The following is a 19749-nucleotide window of genomic DNA, read 5'->3' as shown; positions in this document are numbered from 1 at the left end:
ACACATGAACATTCAAAGCAGCATAATTCATAATAGTCAAAAAGTGGAAACAACCCAAATGCCCATGAACTGGATGAATGGATAAACAAAATGTGATATATGCATACCGTGAAATACTATGCAACTATATCAAGGAATGAAGTGTTGTTATACACTACAACATTGATGAGTCTGAAAAGTATGGTGTTAGGTGACAGAATCCAGATACAAAAGCCCATATATTGTATGATTCCATTTATACTGTCAAGAATAGGCAAATCCATAGAGATGGAAAGGGGATTAGTGATTGCCAGGGGTGAGAGAGGAGGGAATTGTTACTGACTGCTGGTAGGTATGGTAGGTTTCTTTTAGGGATGTTGTAAATGCTCAGGAATTAGAGAGTGGTGATAGTTGTACAACATTGTGAATACACTCAAAAACTACTAGAATGTAGGAGCATCTGGGTGGCCCAGTCAGTTAAGTGTCCAGCTTTGGCTCAGGTCATAATCTCACAGTTTGTGAGTTTGAGCTCAGTGTCAGTCTCTGTGCTAAAGCTGGGAGCCCGGATCCTGCTTCAGATTATGTGTCTCCCCCTCTCTCTCTATGCCCCTCCCCAAATTGCTCTCTGACTCTCTCTCAAAAACTAAATAAAAAATAATTTTAAAATTAAAAAAAAAAACACTACTAGAATGTAAAATGGTATAGTTTATGTTGTTTGTATGGTGTGTCCAAAAAAAATAAATAAATAAAATAAAAAGATAACATTCCTACCTGAAGAAGTCAGCTTTGCTAGCCCTGGGGGTGAATCCTCAGGCACTTTTCAGGTATTCTAGTTATTGTATTAGTTTGTTAAAATATCACTAGGAGACATCCCAGTGAATTTAAAAAGAGTTGTGTAACACTGACCAAAATTCAGCCATTTCTCTGTGATTTCTGTTCTTCTGTTCTACCCTCTACTGAGTTCCTTGGGACATCCTTAGCACTTTGAAAGTCAGATTATCCCATGTTGGGAATGAAGAGACTGGATTAGAGTATGAATTTCATTGTCTCTTCTCTCACCCCTCCTTTAATTTGTCCTGGCAGAGATTTTATTATATACCCACCATTGGGGATAAATTAACACCCACCTAGCTTGGTTTTCTTTTCCAATAAGAATTGCATATCCTGAGAAAAACCACGTAGGGCTTTCCCGCCTCATTTGCTTTCAAATCCGGCAAGTACATAAAGAAGTACATTAGGAAAATACCCCAGTGGAAGGAAAACTTCCTTAACTACCCATTATATGCAGTCAAAGATGACTTTAAAATGTGTTGGAAAGGTATTCATCTAGAAAATTGAATTGAAAGAATTGCGAGCTCTAAACCCATTGGCAGATGCAAAGGCATCAGACCACCATTTCCTTGGCTTTGGCTCCTGGCAGACATCGCTAATCACTAATCGAGGGCTGCACTTTGTCCTCAGTGATCTCAATGCACAGATACCTCCCACAGAACCCTCAAGGCAGCTGCTACCAACTGACCAGTGTTGGCTCTCATGATGAAACTTATTTGCAGCCCCATCTTTACAACCTGAAAGTATCACAGAGCCTTAGAGGAGAGCTTTGGGGGCTTTTTGTTTTCTGTTTTGTTTTAGCATACACAGTCCATGCTATAGGGACCAATATGTAAAGTAGTAATCAATAAATCCTCCATCCATCCACCCATCCAGAAAAATATTTATTGGTTGAGGCACTGATTATTCAGGGATGAGTTAACACAGCCCCTGACCAAGCAGAACTCCCGATACAAAAATTGTATCTGCTCTTCAAAGAGATTCTCATCAAGAGAAAGAGAGGAAGTGGGCTGACAGGAATCCCTGTGGCATTTCTGTAACTTCTGGCAGGCAGCAGGGTGATGCTCTGGGAAGTTAAGTAAATTGTGAGGTGGTCTCCTTGACCTTCAGGCTCCACTTATTCTACTACAGCACCACTTGCAGTGTTGGTGAAATCTGCTTATTGGCCTTATTCGAGTAAATATGAACATGCCTCTGGGCACAGCTGAGAATAACTTTCCTCTCAGCCAGTTGGATGCAAGGTGCTTTGCTGGAGAAAAACGCTTCTTCCCGACACTGTTCCAAAGCACTGTTATCCCCCTTCCCTTGCATGCTCTGAACAACTAGTATCATGGAAAAGCAAATGATCATGGCAAGTCAAGTAGGTAACTCTGTAACTGAGTGATAGTGGACAGCAGGCAGAAACATACTCTACCCAGTTTCCCTGCTGTTCTGACATTCAGGACTCAAACCCTCAATGACAATGTCTTTTCTTCTTTTGTGGCTACACCACACTGTCCATCTCCTGCCAGGCTAGTGATTGTTCTAGCGGTCGTCCTCTCAAAATAGCTCCACTCCAGGGACAGCCTCATCACAGTTCAAGGGAAGGGAAATGAATAGGCATGGGCTGATGTACGCTGAGGGTTTCAGTCCAGCTGCCAATTTGGGAGTTTAGCGTGTGTTACAGGGTCAAGTAAGCGAGACACAGTGCAGATACTTAGAAATTCACAAGACAGGTACAATATAGGGACACTTCTTAAAAAAAAGAAAAAGAGGAAAAAAAAAAACAACTCCCTACACATTCTCACATTCAGTCACTGTCATTACATGCATTCATGTCCATTTGATGAGGTACATTTCCTTGAGGAGACGGTACTTAGCTCCTTGCAGGGATAGGTGACTAACTCACATCTCGAACCATTATAGAATTTCTCATTTCTATTGGCATATCCTATCAAGGAACATAAGTTCTATGGGGATTGGCAGTGTAGCCAAGGTGACTCATTTGAGCTGGAAAGAGAGAAAGAGAAAGATATGGGGAGGCGGTGGGGGGGAGGGGGATGACTATGAAATTCTATTGGCTGTGTTGCATGAAATAGCTATGCTTAAATTTTATTGAGTATCATGCTTTGACCAAGAGTCTACAAGGTTTAGTATCCTTGTCCAAGGATATTAAATACAGAAGAGAATCCTTTTTTACCTGCTTAAATTTCTCAAGAATCAGAGTGTGTCCCAGTTGACTTTTTGAAAGTGGCTTTTTACAGTGGTACAGAGGCAACATGGCATAGGGGAGAAAGTCCTGGAATTGGAGAACTCAGAATGGAAGCCCTGCTACATATTAACCAGGAGACCTAAGCCTTGTCCCCTAACCTCTTTTATCCTCCATTTCTTTGTCTACCTACCTTACCTGGCTCACAACGTTGTTGTAATTATACCACCACCACAAAGGTAGAATGGGAAAACACGCTGTAAACTAAAGCACAATTTAAAAAAAAATACCAGATACGAGTGTTTCATGGTACTAAGAAACTCTGTGTGGCCCTAGCAAACACTGTATATAGATGAGTTATTATGCAAATACAGCTTTTTAAAATTAATTTTCTAGTGTTTTTCCCTTCTTATGGAAGAACAAACTGTGTTTTTGTTGCAGAAAAAAATTTCTAAACACACAAACAAAAAGGAGCAAAAACACCCATCATTTGAAGCAGTCCCCTTTCGATAAATGTTTACATATGTTTTTGCTACAATAAAATCTCTAAGTTGTAGAGTGGGGGCAACCTAAGAATCTAAATGACTTAAAATAGTAGAAGGCATTTTTTGTTTACCAGGGATGATTTCACCCTCCCCTCCACCCAGATTCATTCAGCAATGTCTGGGGGATATTTGTGGTTGTCACACTGGGCCAAAGCTGCTACTAACAGCTAGTGGGTCAAGCCTAGGGATGCTGTCACACACGCACAGGACAACCCCCAAACAAAGAATTATCCCTCCCAGGATGCCAGTAGTGCTGAAGTTGGAAACCCCACTTTACACGTTCACATGGATGAAGGAAGACTTGGTGCCAGGTGAGCCTCATTCAGGGACACAGACCCGTGGAACTTCCCCTATCCAGGCTTTACTAGTTCCCTGTAGTGAAGGAAGGTAGAGCATCGTGGACTGCTTGGATATTCCCCTTGTCTTACGGACCAAAGCGAGTCCTATCCTAACTTCAGTGGAGCAGGAAGTGCAATCTGGTGTTGACCCAGAGAAGTGGAGCACTAGATAAATCAACGAAAAGCCCTAGTGACTTGCAATAAAATGTTGGGATACCTGTCCTTGTGGCTAGTGTTTTTGTACACCCTTAATTCTTTCCCTGAAAGTAAACCCTTACAGAATTAATATGGATTGCTAAATTGTCCTTCTGTAAGTTTACACCAGTTACTCTCCATATATTCTTTTTTTTTTTTAAATGTTAGCTGTTACTATTGTTGTAATTATTATCATTTTAAGGATTCTTTTTTTTTTTAATGTTTATTTATTTTTGAGACAGAGAGAGACAGAGCATGAATGGGGGAGGGTCAGAGAGAGGGAGACACAGAATCTGAAACAGGCTCCAGGCTCTGAGCTGTCAGCACAGAGCCTGACGCGGGGCTCGAACTCACGTACTGCAAGATCGTGACCTGGGCCGAAGTCGGCCGCTTAACCGACTGAGCCACCCAGGCGCCCCTCCATATATTCTAACCTACCAGCAGCAGTGTGCCCATTTTATTTACCTGAACCGTTACATAAGCTGAATGCTACCGTTGTTTAATCTTTGTCCATTTGAAAGGTAGCTATTATATTGTCTTTGAAATGCAATATTTTGACACTCTCCATTGCATTTTTTAAGACCAAGACAAAAACAAAACAAAACAAAGTCGATATAAGCCATTCTCAACCGACCAATTTGAATTCTTACGGGGAAGGTGAGTGAGGAAGCCTAGTGCATCTTTCCAGGTATTTGAGACCCTACAAACTGTCAGATTTGCTCAACCCCAGTTCTAGAAAGGATACCGATCAGACTTAAAGAAATAATAATAATCTGACCTGGCTACAGTGCTGAACATCAAAGGAAATTTTAAGGCTGTTACTGCAAGTCAGGGTCTTTGGTGGTTAAGGCAGTGAGCAAGTTTGCTTGACAGTTTATCACTGATTGCTACTGATATGTCAAGCCAAGTAAAATCCTTTGTGAGAACAAGTCAATAATCGGCAAATGAGGTACATGATTAACCTGAGACAACAAGATGCACTTACCGCTTGGGAGCCCTGCTGAGACTCACCTTCTTCACAGTCCTGTTTAGCAAATATTAAAAATGTCTGTTTCATCACTCAGACTGATGGAGCCATGAGCCCAGTGACTTCCAGATGGAACTTGGAAGCAGAGGGTGGGCTTGCAGCTCCAGCAGATTTCTTAGAGGGAGATACTAAGGATTGTATGGCACTGAGATAGAAGTAGACATTGTCAACCCCTGGTGCTTTTTACTGAGAGGTGTCTGTAGGATAAGAAGTAAACTAGCCACAAGGCACAATAAACAATAAAGAACAAGTATCTAGGAGACCACCAATTGCCCCATGATCATAGGAAATACATGCAAATTTGGGAGATGGAGCATGCATGGACCACGATAAAATGAGCTAAGCAAACATTCCTATGTGTCTTCATCAGCAGAGTTCCCCTATATGACATTTTGTAAAGCAAATTTATAGATGGTGATTAGTGATGTTAGCTTCTGCCCTCTCAGGTTTATCCCTTTCCAATTTAGAGCCTTTTAAAAAACATGGTGTTGTTTTTTTTTTAATTTATTTTGAGATAGAGCAGGAGCAGGGGAGGGGCAAAGAGAATGAGAGAGAATCCTGATCACACTCCACAGTGTCAGCACAGAGCCCAACGTGGGGCTCCATCCCATGAACCATGAGACCATGACCTGAGCCAAAATCAGGAGTCGAATGCTTAACCAACTGAGCCACCCAGGTGCACCTGATTCAGAGCCTTTTTTAAAAGTGAACTCTCACTTTCTGTGTCCCCTTCTCTCTCACCCTTGTGTGTAAACGGCACATAGTTGGTTTTTTTTAATGTTTACTTTTTGATATTTGAGAGAGATAGAACGCTAGCAGGGAGGTACAGAGAGAGAGGGAGACAAAGGATCTGAAGCAGGCTCTGTGCTGACGGCAGAGAACCCACCGTGGGGCTTGAAATCACTAACCCACTAACCGTGAGATCATGACCTGAGCAGAGTCGGATGCTCAACCGTCTGAGCCATGCAGGTGCCCCTACAGCAGGCTGTTTCAATTACAGATGGGACTGGCTAGGTCCCCGGGACATGGGGACACTGAGTGCTCTGAACACACTGCTTCTTTCACCCTGCTGCCATCTCTGCGCCCTCTCAGTGCCCACTAACCAGTCAGATGGGATCTTCGGGGATTTTACCCCTTCCTGTGGAGCTGTGAGCTTCATGCAGAGGGAATATCAGGGTTTGACTGTCAGTTTGCAAAGCACATCACATAGTGATTTAACTTCATTTTGGATGGAGGCGTATTTTTACAGGTGTGTTTTTCAGACTCTTCCTTTCCCAAAAAATCTGAGATATGGAGAAAGGTTTTGTGAAACCGAGAGACTTGGTTTCTTCTGTATTGGATTAAAAGTGCTTTTGAAAATGTCTTTCTCAGGAGATCTCTTGTGATTGTCTGGTGTATCCTAACAGGAACCAAAACTGCCACTTAAATGAGTGGGTACCCCCCTGGGTAGCTACCAAGCAGAGCTAAGAAGAAATCTCCAGGGATGCCTGAGTTCTATATGAGAGCTGGTGTTGAGAGGGCTGCATGGGAGGAGGCTGTGGATGTTTTTCAAGAAGGGTAATGCTTGAGAACGTGGAACTTGGGGAGAAAGAAACTGGGAAGATAGAGATGAATAAGAGGGGGCAGGACTACATCACATATTCAGACTGCATAGACTCTCAGAGGGGCTATAATTCAGGAGTTTGCAAATTTTCTAAGCAAGGACCTTTATCTTCTAGTGCGATCAGATATAGAACCCCATGAATAAAATGGATAAAAGTTCGGATGGTTTTATTAGCATAAATATAGTGTATAGTTCAAATCCATATTTACTATGTTAATCTCAGTATATGTATGTTTATTATATGCATAATAGAAAAACTCTCTCTATATAGCCACATAGATAGAGATACAGGGAGAGAGAATAAACTCCTGAGGGTGTTCATCTCTAGGAGTAGGTGAGGAGAACAGGACTGAGAATTAGATTCAAAAAGCCCTTGCTTTTATCCATAATAAAATATTAACAGTAAAGCAAACTCCCTCCCCATCTCCAGCACACACACACAAAGATTGGAAATAAATATGACAAAAGTTAATATTTATTCCTTTGGTTCAAGTATGAGTATTTGTTACCATATTTTTTATACTTTTCTTAACTGTTGTAATGTCTTTCTCTTTAAGAAAAGTGCATCCATGACAAGCGTGAGTCTATTTTGAGTAAAACAAGCATTAGGAGGCTATAGATGGTGACTTTAATCTTATGTCACTCTCAAGATTCAATTCATTCACATACTTTGTTTTGTTTGCACTGTTTTGAGAAAAATCACAATGAATATATATACAACAGTATTTTCTTTAATCACTTCCCTTACAGCCCCTGAATACTCTTCAGTTAAATTGATCCACAAGCTTGAAAGAGGCACAATAGGAAATCATAGTTTCAAGGCTAAATCGCTTAAGATATCTAACAACTACTCATATCCCTTGCCTTAAATACAGAAAGAGAGAGGTTGGACCCTAAACTTAAAATAAGCTTTGAAACTCTCTTCACTAAATATGTCTCTATTTCTACCTCTGTCTCTATCTCTATCTCACCTTTATGGGACATGTTACATGTTCATTGGAAATTGCTCCTCTGGTTTCAGCTTCTAGCACAAACTTGCATTTCTTCTCTGTTGGGCATTTGGTAGAACAGGAACCACCCGTACAGCTGCTCATACAACTTTATCTGAGCAAACACACAGCACGCCAGTGTGCTTTCAAAGAAAGCCACATGTAGATAAATAAGCTTCCTAATAGATGAGAGCTGGAAAAGTTCAAGTCTATGGTCAGAGATAGTAAGGAAAGCTTTATTCCAACATCTTCACAAAAAATTAATGGCTTTTAAAATGTTTGTTGAAGCCTCTTTCAGGTTAAGGATGTTTCATAGGAAAGCAAAAGTTGTTACAAGACAAAAATATTAATTCATCGCCTGATCACTTACAAAAACGTTCTCCACTCAGAGCTCCGTCTCCATTTAACACTAGTTAAGGTAATAATAGAAAGCATTTGCTGGGGGCTCACTGTGCCGGGGACTGTTCCCCATGAATTATTTTCTCCTCCCAACAACACAGTGAGGTAGGCAGTATTAGGAGCCTACCATCACTTTACACGTGAAACAACTGAGGAAGAGTTCAGAGCTGCAGCGCTGGTACATACAGGGTACAGCCGTCAGACCTTTCTTTTTTCTCCCCTCTGGTGGGAGCAGCCTGCACAGAGCACAACGCAAGCCCCGACAGAATAAAACTACAACTCATGCCCCGAACGGGGATCTCACTAGGTCCGTGAGAGTGGTGCCAGAGATCTGCTCTAACTTGCTGGGGAAGCCTTGGTAAACGTGGATCTGGCTGAGGTAACATAGCTAAATAGGCGGCAGCGAGAAGTAACAAGGTGACAGAATCGGCACTTCAAGAAGACGATTATAATAACATAAAGAGAGGTCCTAGGACATTTGACAAAGACGTCCAGTATGTTTACCGAAAGATCCCTTTTGATTGTGTTACACCAGTCAAGCCAAAGTGATGCTGTATTGTTCTCGAGTACTCCATCGATTCGGAGATGCACATAATGGTCATCTTTGACATCTCTGAAACCAGGATGTGTTTTGCAATCAATGAGGCTGAGAGACAATGAAATGTTTGCCATCACATTTTTTGTGTGCATTCTAACAATTAGAGCATAGTTGCTAATATCACCTGAATTACCCTAAGTCTGAGAGAAAAAGAAGGTGTTCATAATTAGAGTTTCATTCTTCAAGATAAAGGCCTAATCATTTTCCCATTTGTTAAGGACATTCATTTTAAGTGGCCTTTCATTAATTCCAAATATCCTCCAATAATACACCCTGTTGCATGTGTCAAGTCAGTGTGGAGATTTAAATATAATTTTTTTTAATATATAAATACACAAAAATAAAGCTTAAATAAATACTCTGTGGTGTGCCTAATGCTGCTGTTCCCAACACAGAAAGACATGGGCAGAAAAGTATGGACCAGTCCAGACTGCCTGGTCATGAATTTCAAACTCTAGTACTTCAAAGCTGTGTTACCTTGGACACATCACTCAGCCTCTCTGTGCCTCCATTACCTCAGCTGTAAAATGGAGATAATAGTATTATACATTCGTAGCATCATTGTGAGATTTAAGTGAGGCAATCGTTATAAGGCACTTAGAACTGTGTCCGCATACCGAAATGATATGTTACTATTATCGTGTTTTTCCAAAGCCTCTATAACACAAGCCCCCAAACAAACAAAACAAATTTCAATTTTTTAAAAAGATAACCTTTATTTGTGTTTTTCTCATTATAAAATCAATATATGATGATGCTAGGAAAAATAGAAAACATTAACATTTTTTGGTATATTTTCCAGACAGTTTTCTGTTCACATATAGCAAACATTTTTACAAATACAGGATTATACCACACATAGTTTTTTCCTTGATTCTTTGCATAAAGAAAGGTAGGGAACATCTTCCTAAATCTAAATATTCTTCCATAAACTCATTTTAAATGCTTCAAAAGTAGTCCATTCTAAAGATTAATTTTTTTTAATCAATCTCCCCCTTTCAACATTATAATCCTACCACAGTAAACATCTTTGCAGGTTTATGTTCATGTATTTTTTTAATAATTTCCTTAAGATGAATTCTTAAGAGTGGAATTGCTGGCACAAAGGATTTACAATATGTCAAACTTTTATAACAATAATAATAGCCAGGAGAATAGCTGACATTGATTGCTTACCATGAGCCTGGCCCAACTCCTAATGGCCTTCAGAGGTAGGTGCTTTTACTATCGTTGGCTTAGGGATCCGAGAGTGGAGATTCAGAGAGCTGAAGTAACTTGCCCAAGGTCACGCTGCTGCCTGATGAAAGATTGAGACCATGCCCTGAGAGAAGCTGGCCAGTGCCTGTGATTCTGTTCCTCTTTAGTGCTTGGGAAGCCATTTTGTGACTGGACATGTTCCCAGTTCACTCCCTCTCTTCAGAGATATATTTGATTTATTTTCACAACCAGCCCCCAGAAGATCCTCCTATTGATCTTGGGAGGGCGAGGAGCCAAATGTGACATTTTTGATAAGCCATAGGCTAAAGACAATTAGATAAGAATGTGCAGTAAATAGGAACTCAACATCAGCAAGGCACTGAGAGCTAAAACCTCCATTTTCCTGGCCTCATGGTAGAGGCTTTGTGCATCTTGGAATAGCCTTTATATGTTCATCAGTTTCATTGAACATGACCTCTACACTGTGGCTCACTTGGTCTTCAGAGAAATACCTTCCACCCTTCTCCAGGGTTGGATCAAAAGGCAGCATGATGAGAGAGCATGAGCTTGTGGGAAGAAAGTGTGAAATCAATTCATCTATGCATTCAACAAATGTTCACCAAAGGTCTGTGATCTGTGTTGGGAATACAGAGATGAAAGGTATTTGCCCGACATTAAGGAGATGGAGACCTAATGAGTTAAGCAACAATGGCAGCATCATGTAGGGAGGGCCATGAGGTGCAGACGGGGCAGAAAACAAGAACTGAGAATTGGCCTGCTCTGGGTTGGAATCTTATCTCTGCTATGTAGTAGCTGAATGTTTATGGCCAACTGTCTCTGGATTCAGTTTCATCATCTGTGAAATGAGGACTATGCTTCATCAGGTGGTTGTGAGAATAAATGAGATAATGCCTAGCAAATAGTAAGCACCCTGCAGAGATCAATCAATCAATCAATCTGACTGGTCTACAACTCTTACAGCTCACTCACAGGTAACTTAGCAACCAGCAGTCTCTACAGGAAGAATGGTGAGGCCTCTGGCAGAAACCAGCACGGGCACACACAGTGAGTTGTAGTTCTCCTCAAGCTACTAATCCAGATTGCAAAGATCTGGTTCTTCCACATCAGTCGAGTGATTTCTGTCCCCTCTCAATCATTTTGTAAACATGTGAGGTGGCAGGGGATTGGGATCCCTCCCCTGGGGCCCAATGCACACTGCCTCCAGCCATGTCCAGTCTAAGCACAGCTCTCTGTGGGATGGGAGAGGTGGATAGCATGACTCCTGCTAACACTACTCTCTTGTATGTTTCCTGAAGCTGCTGCCATATATCATTTACAGAGTTTGTTCTTGCCCTTTGTATAATAAACTAATCAAATGTTAGCTGTGATTTTTATTAAAGAGTTGGGTAAAGGATGTTCAAGATCATAAAAATAGTCCACCACTTGTAACCTATGTGGGATTTTAGGACAGCTTCCTGGAGGAAATGTTCCACAAGCTGAGTCTCAGAAGGCAAGTTAAGCAGATAAAGAGGAAAGATCTTTTCAAGCAGAGGGCAGTGAAGATACCTCTTGTTATGGGCACTGTGTTGAAGCTTCACATGACAATTGTCCTCATTTTAGAAGCTGTGCTGTTCTTGAGCCATCACTCACCAACGATGGCATAGCTTTTCTTCTCAGTGCTGGCTCTTACAAGACCAGGAGCCACAGAGGAAGATGGCCCCTTTGGAGGTTTAGAGGCTGTGACCCCGTGTTGAGTTGTTGCACATTTACAGCCATGTACACAGCCCCAGCTAGGAGCACATGTTAAATCAAAGGAAAAAGTGTCCACACATCACAAAGCTCTGAGTCACCCTTGTGAGTAGGAACACACACTCTTATGTACTGAGGGAAGGTCTTGAGAATAGGAGATTAGGACTTAGAACTTTTAACTGTTCCTCCCTATTCTCAAAAATTTCATATGAAAGGGCTAACAATCTTCCAGGGAGATCCTGCCTTCAGATAGAGCCACTGTTTTTGCCAAAGGCACGTGATAATATTGGATTCCACCCACATTAACTGAGTACCTGCTCTATGCCATGTGTCAGGTGCTGCAGCAATGGACAAGGCAGAGCTGGCCCTGCCTTTGTGTGGCTAGTGGGCACTAGCATTAAGACCCCTCCAAGAATTCACAGGAAGGGTCACCCAGCAGGGAGTGCATTATCCCTGCCTTGCCCAGGCTTCATTGTTTAAGGTTTACCCCTGTTTCCCTTGGGAATCCCACTCTGAAACAGCTACAGGAGAAGGCTGGCTGAGATGCTCACCATAGTGGTTGTGAGAGTGCTAACTCACCCTTTAGTAGTGGTAACGAATCTATTTTTATTCATTTTTCATCCCCCCTATACCACCACCCCCCATTCAGAGACATTCAAAACATACTCCTTTGAAACTTGAAAACCACAATTTTAGGCTTGATATATGGTGCGGGGGGTGGGGGGAACTCGGGGAGAATTGACAGAACCCATAATCTGCTTATCTTCAGCCAGCAAACCAGCAAAGCCACTGCCAAGCCCAAAGGGCCCTCCTAGGAACCAGGCACGATGAACACACCAGGAAAGAAGCTCGCTTCTTATTACAAAGAAGTCTCTGGTCTCATCTTTCATAACCATTTGTCAGAGCACTCAGTCTCTGCAAATCTCCCACTGGCCTCCCATCACTGCTAAAAGGAAAATCTGAAGTTGTTCCGGAATGTCAGCCCTATGAGGTTGCCCATTAGGTCTGCAGTGCTCACAGCAATGCTTGTCCATAGTAGGGGCTCAGTAGTCTGATGGCATGTCACTGACCACCCTTCTACAGGCTGGCTAACCAGCCATCTCCTCCTTACTCCCTCCACCCCACCACCCTGGCCCTCCTGCTCTCCCCCTGTCACACCAAACTCACTGTCTCGAGCATTTGCATTGGTTATTCCCTCTCTCTGGAATGTCCCTCCCCAAGGTAATAACTTGGCTCCTTCCTTACTTTTGTCAGGTCTCTGCCCAAACACCATGCCCTCAGCCCTTTCCTAACAAGGGAGTCTAAAACTGGATCCTCCTTTACACTTTATCACATACTCTGCTATCTTTGTCTCACATCAACTTAATTTAGGTATAGTTTACAAGCCACCCAATGCACACATTTAAAACAATTTTTTAATGTTTTGTTTATTTTTGAGACAGAGAGAGACAGAGCATGAGCAGGGGAGGGGCAGAGAGAGAGCGAGACACAGAATCCAAAGCAGGCTCCAGGCTCTGAGCTGTCAGCAGAGCCCAACGCGGGGCTCAAACTCACAAACCGCAAGACCATGACCTGAGCCAAAGTTGGACACTTAACCGATTGAACCACCCAGGCGCCCCTCAATGCACACATTCTAAGTGCACACACTTTAAGTTTGATTCTTAAAACGTAAAAACTGTATGTGTTTGTGTCAGCACCATTACACTCATGATGTAGAATATTGCCACTGCTCGAAAGCCTCCTGTGCCGCATGCCTACCTCATCCCAACCCACTACTGATCTGCTTTCTAGAGATGAGGTTTGTCTTCTCTCGAGTTTCATAAACGGGGAACCCTGTGTCCTTTTGTGTCTGGCCTCTTTTACTCAGCATCATGTCTGTAAGATTCACCATGTTGTTGTGGTATCGGTGGCTCATTCCTTTTATTGTTGAGTAGATTTCCAATTATATGGATAAACTATAATTTGTCCATTCACTTGTTGATTAGCATTTGGGAAGTCTTTGATTTGCTTTCTTTCTTTTATTCAAAGTTCATCACCCCCTGGCATTCTATTTGCCCATAGCAGTGCCTACCCTTGGAGGGCAGGAGTCTTGTCCACATGACTTGTTGCTGGACCCCCAGTACCCAGAGCAGGGCTAGGCTCATAGTCAGTGCTCAGCATTGGTTGAAAGCACCAATATTTTTGCATTCATTTCCCTTTGTAACATAAAGCCTGGGCAAGGCACGCTTGTGAGCTGTGCTTCCAATCTTTCTCTTCTCTGAACCCCAGTCTAGGGAACTTTAGGCGTTCCAGGTAAAGCCAGATGTTCAGAGGGCTCCCTGCCCAGCCACATCCAGGCTAAGTATGTCTGCACCCCGTGAGCCTGACTGTGATTCCTGAGTCCCGGTGGTTTAATCCTTTTGTATCACTCGACCCTCACTCTCCTGCCCTCTGACTTCCAGGACTGGTGCTCTCTCTCTTTGCTGGTTTCTGTAAGAAATTTGGTCACATCTTCCCTTAGTTTTCTTTTTCCTTTGGATTTGGGAGTGTGAGGAGGGAGTGTCAGGAAGGAGCTGTGTTGTGGCCTAGGGGGTCCCCCACATCTTGCTGTTCTACCCTTCCTTCCCTGTACCTCTCTGTAGCTCCCTCTCTTTCCAGTAACCAAGCAGATTCTGCCTTCATCCTTTCAGGAAGGTCCTACCCACACCCATGTTCCCTGGTTTCTTACTTTCTACACTAAGTGGTTTGTTAAAAGGCTGTTTTCCCCCAATGATATTAGTACAATTGTTTCATCTCGTTACACATGGGCTGGTACCCCCTAAACCATAGGCACCCCAATTTGTCTTAACATAGCTGCTCGTGAGAGGGAAGAGATACTCTGAGCCAAAGAAATGAGATTCAGAAAATGAAACGCATTGTTGGTGCCAAATATATTTCTGTTTATACTGCTACTTCTCCTGCTAGAAGCTCTGTGGGCTTCTTTGGGAGTCTCATTATGTCACCACATACCTTCCTGCCCTTGACCCATTGCAGACTTTCTCCTTCCCAGGAACAAGAGAATATAACACTTTGACCTCCCTCTAGCCGAGCGAGCCTGGCCAACACCAGGTACTGGCTGCCTGTCTGCTTCATGGAGCAGCCTGTAATGCAGTGGGTTAAGGGAATGCCCTCTGAGCAGTCTGCCTGGGTGTAGACATAAACTCCACCACTTACCAACTCTTGAGCTAGTTAAGTAACCTCCCTGTGCCTCAGTTTCCTCATGTGCAAGGTGAGGAATAATGATTTGTATTCAGTAGGGCTACTGTAAGCATCAAATAAGGTAGTACATTTGAATCACTTAGAACAGTGCCTGGTCTCATTAAATGTTCCCTTGTGGTGTCATCTGAACAGTTAGCAAATAAAAATACAAGAAAACTGCAGAATGTTGACTAAAATTTCCTAAAACCTTTCCTGCAGACATTACATCTTCTCAGTGGTCCTATCACCAAAACTCCACTGCGTTGGTATAGACTTCACTCCCACACCGTTTCCTTTGAGACTAAACGTTTGTCATTGAATCACACAAGACCTTTACCGAGTAACAACCATGTGCCAGGCACTGCTCTAGGCACTGGGGATGCTCTGGTGAGTCAAACAGACAAGTCTCCCACTCTTCAGAGGCTTGTATCCAAGAAGACTATAAATTAAAAGATAATGAGTTGTGGTTTTTCAAAGAGAGATGCGTCTTTGCTGAGGATAGAAAGAAGTAGTGGTAGAGGCATTTGGGATGGGGGTTGGGGGCGCCCGAGCTGAAGTTGCCGTGCTGAGGCAGAGGGCTGACAAGCAGGCAGGTGTGAGATCAGGAGGAAGAGTAGGCCAGGCAGAGGGAACAGCTCCTGCCAAGCGCCCTGAGTCTGGGATGAGTTTGGCATGTTCCAGACACAGAGAACAGTATGGCTGGACTACAGGGACAAAGAAGTTGGGAGGTAGGGAAAGGGAGGTTATAGACCAGGGATGGCCAACACCCAGCAAAGCCATCCCCACCTTTTCTGACACCCTTTATCTACCTTTATCATCTACTCCAGTGGGGCATCCCCTGTCCTCAACCTGCTTGCAAGTCTGGCCCTAGCACTGCTGGGCTCTGCCTTCCAGTCCCTTCTCTGATCAGCAGCATCTTTAGCAGAATTACACAGCAGGCCCACGACCAGATATGCTGGAGGCCAAGTTCTTGGAAAACTTGAAGTGACCTCCCGTAGTTGTTAAGACCCATGCAAATCCAAGTTCAGGTCTGTGCTTGGCCACCAGCTACTGTCAGTGGCACTGGGTGTGTTACTTTACTCCTGTCACAGCCATTACTCTCTCCTGAGAAGTGGGGATACAAATAAGGTTTCTGGGAGGATGAGATGAGATAACATATGTCAGCACTTGCCATCATGCCTGGCACATAGCGAGTGCCCAGATGATAGATCTTATTTTTGATGGTTACTTTTCCCACTGCTGCAGGAAGACATGTGATAGAAGAATCAGGGATTCCACCCACGTAGGTGCGCCCTCCCGTACTCTGTGCTTGGATCCTCTCTATCTTTAGTCTGCTTGATCCTTACCTGTGGAGTATTGCACAGAGCATTGTTATGGTCAGCAAATCCAGGTGCTGTGTCCCTGCAGAATCTAGGGGTTCTTTCTCATAGAGGGTGGACAAGCGGCCCCAGCAGTGCATACATCTGGGCCTAGCGGCATCTGGTTCAGTGACTTGGACACTGGAAGTGGGAAGTGCAATGGCATCCTAACCAAGACGGGCAGGGCCACGTAAAGGGAAGCCAGCCCCCACTGGAGCAGGGCCCTGCTGCTGTCATCCTTCCACACTCCCCTCAGCACTCAGCCTCTTTGAAGGAGAGAAAAGAACTTGTGCTGAGCTTGAATGAGGAATCAGCCGGGCACACTTTGCCACAGACCTGGCTGGAGGCAGGAGATGAACAGGCCCTTGTGAGTGACCCACTGCTACCACTCGTCCCTGGATGCAACCAGAGACCCTGTGGTAATGTGGCTTCAAGCAGCCCTCACTCACACACGCTGCTTCCCTGCCATCCTACCAACTGCTGAGCATGCCCTGCCATCTGAGGTAGAATCAACATCAGACATTGAGAGGCCAGGGACGCTGCCAGCACGGAGCAAGGGAGGCCGTCCGTGGGAAATGTCAACATTTATTGCTTTTCCTGTCCACATCGACCCTCAGCAAGCAGACATTCCAAATGGCAATGAAGTTATTTTCCCCCTACTCAGGGTCCTGGACCCAGTAATAACATCTTCCTGAAGGACAATGAGTCTGTCTTTAACCTTGCCCTCCTTGGCAGGTGTGTATCTGTGTGGCTTCCAGAAGCATCTCTTGGCGGCACTCCCTGCCTATGGATGCTCTCCCTTCTGGGAGAGTGACAGGCCCTGCTCGATGGTCCTGCCTCCTTTTCTCTCTCCTGCAGCTCCTCCTGCAAACTCACTAAGTTATCTTAATTACCATTCCTCCTTGGTCTCTGCCAAGAAGTAGGGGAGATTTATAATTGGATCAGTCAAATATTTGCTGTGGTTTATTTTTTTGCCTTTCCAGCGCTCGTAAAAGTTGCATTTTCATGCCACTTTTGGTATGACTGATGACTCAAAGGCATAGCCCTCACGTTGAATGCCGACATAGGTTATTTTTCAAAGGCCAAGGAAAAATAGAGAACTTGGGGGTGGTGGGGGTGTTTATTTGGGCTGTTTTGCTATCACCCTCTGGGTGGCTTTATTGCCAAGTCGAGAGAGACAAGCTGCCTTGGGAGACAGGCTTCCTCCCACAGCCAGCCCATGCACACGTACACCCCCTACCGAGATTTGGTCATGTGCCTCCTAATCTCTTCCAGGGCTTCTGCAAATCTATTAGATAGAATGTGCTATAAAGCAACCTCTTAGTCAACCAAGCACAGCATGATCTCCTGAGCATCCCTATATCCAGGACTGATCGTGATGAGGTCTTGGAACAGAGGAGACAGATGTCCCTGGTACCAAGCCTAAGTTATCAATCCTCAGTGCTGGGTCATGAAAAAGAAACTCTGGCCAGGGCCTGTGCCTTTGGAAAATGGCCTCCTTCTAGTGTCAGCCAGGCTGCCAAGCAAGCTGGCCAGCCTGCAGTCTAGGAATCCGAGAGAGCAGAGGCTCTCCTAGACTAGATGGCCTCCCTGCAAACCAGCTTCTCACTGAGCTCCTGCATTCCCCACCCTAGAAGGCAGTCTCTGCATTTGGTTGCATTGATCCACTTTGTGCTACCAGCCTTCAACCTTCCCAAAGTTACAGGAACGATAAATGGTGCTCTGTGATGCTGCTTAGTGCCTGTTCACCTGTGAGTAGGGTAACTATGTATTCCAGACTGGAGCACTTTCTATAGTGAAAGGAGGAACAAGAAGTGTCAATTAGGACACTCCTGGGCAAAGTGGGGTAAACAGACACCCCACACAAAATAGGTTGGGGCTTGACTCCATGGCAAATATGCGGGAACCCACCATGACCTTGGGGAGTAACAGGGAACAAAGAGAAGCATGACATCAAGATAGGTTCTGCTGAAGTAACAATGAAGCCTCAACAACTCATTGGCTTGGTGTAATAAGTGTTTATTGCTTGCTCATGTCGTGACTTCAGCCTTCCTCCAAGGGCTCATGCTCAGATCCAGGCCATTCCTGGCATGTGGCTCCACCATCCTGGGCTGTAAAGGTGCTCTGGCACCCTCCAGAGGCAGATAGGGGTGAAGAGAGAGCAAGTAGGAAGTTGCACAGGATGTTTTATGGCAGGGTCTGGAAGTGGAACTCATCCCACAGCTTATATACCATTGACTGGAAAACCACCATGTGCTCCCCACCAGGCAGCAAGAAGGCTGAAAAAGAGTGAGAGCCCCAATGTAGACAATGATCAGCAATCACTACCACAGTGGGCACTAAGAAACAGTGTCAAAGTGGGAAGGGAAGACAAGAGAAGGAACAAGGGAAGTCCTGAGAAGGAAAGCAGGCATTGTACAACACCCCGCTGACATTTGGGAACGGGATGTCATCATGGCCTCCTACAGTCAACTCTCAAATCTTGATCTATGGGAATGTGCAACCACCACAACATCCCATTGCATGCATGTCCTGCATGGCCAGGTGGTCCACAACTCAGCCGTGCTGTCTGTAACTCTATCCTGTCCTCTTTCTTTCAATACAGTGCATTAGGGAGTGCAAGTGATTATTATTAGAGACAAAACCTTGAATACATTCCAATTTTGTTGCTTTTCAGTGGGATTCATTTACAAATTTAGTATTTTATTAATTTGATATTTAATATTTACTGATCAGACTCTGCTTGAGATCCGTGAGATGGAGCAGTGAACTATGATAATGATAACTGAAGCCTTGGGGCATGTGTACCATGCACAAAGTACTGTTCTAAGCGCTTGACATGAATTGGTTCACTTAATCCTTACAACGATGTTCTGATATAGACACAATTATAGTCCCCATTTTAAAGATAAGGAGACTGAGGCACAGAGAATTTAAATAGCTTGTGTGAGTGTCATGGCAAGTAAGTGGCAGTGCTAGGATTCTAACCCTAGGTAGTCTAGCTCAGAAGTCCTCTTAACCTCTCCAGCAGACAGGCAAACCCCTCCCCCTCCCACCTTCCTGGGGTTTACATTCTCCTGAATAGACTGACAATAAACATAAAAATAAGCTGTATGATTGTAGAGTGTGAGGAGTGCTTTGAAAAAAGCAAAGTACAATAGAGGGTACAGGATTGAAGCACATCAGGCATTGTATTGTATCACATCCACATGTCCCACTGCCCTGTTTGACAGCCCCTGGCTTGCAGATTCTTCCTTAAATGAAAACTGCCCTCCATGCTTCTTTGGAGTGACTCAGAGGAGCCAGCCAAATAGATGCCTTCTCTCTCCTCTGACACATACCTTTTCCCAGAGTAATCTGATTGGTTGGACAGCTAGAACTGCTTCTGGTCCTAACCCATTTCAGTGCTCTTGGCCGGCCAGCCAGCCAGTTCAGCAAGAGATGACTAATGTCCAAATTAATCGTGAGCAATGGCCCCCACACAAGTAATCACCTTCCCCAAACTTTTCCTCATAGGGGTGATATCATGGGCCCCAA

The 19749-nt window shown here is 44.0% G+C and overlaps 1 protein-coding gene across 3 annotated transcripts in view; it reads left to right on the top strand.

The window, feature by feature from the left end:
• Positions 1 to 19749, top strand: part of TENM2 (teneurin transmembrane protein 2) — a 941161-nt gene that overhangs the window by 736498 nt on the left and 184914 nt on the right. The window lies entirely within an intron of this gene.

The sequence above is a fragment of the Panthera tigris genome, chromosome A1 (assembly GCF_018350195.1).
Source record: "Panthera tigris isolate Pti1 chromosome A1, P.tigris_Pti1_mat1.1, whole genome shotgun sequence".
Classification (NCBI taxonomy): Eukaryota; Metazoa; Chordata; class Mammalia; order Carnivora; family Felidae; genus Panthera; species Panthera tigris.
Note: the sequence above shows the minus strand (reverse complement) of the source record. Positions and strands in the feature narration are given on the sequence as shown.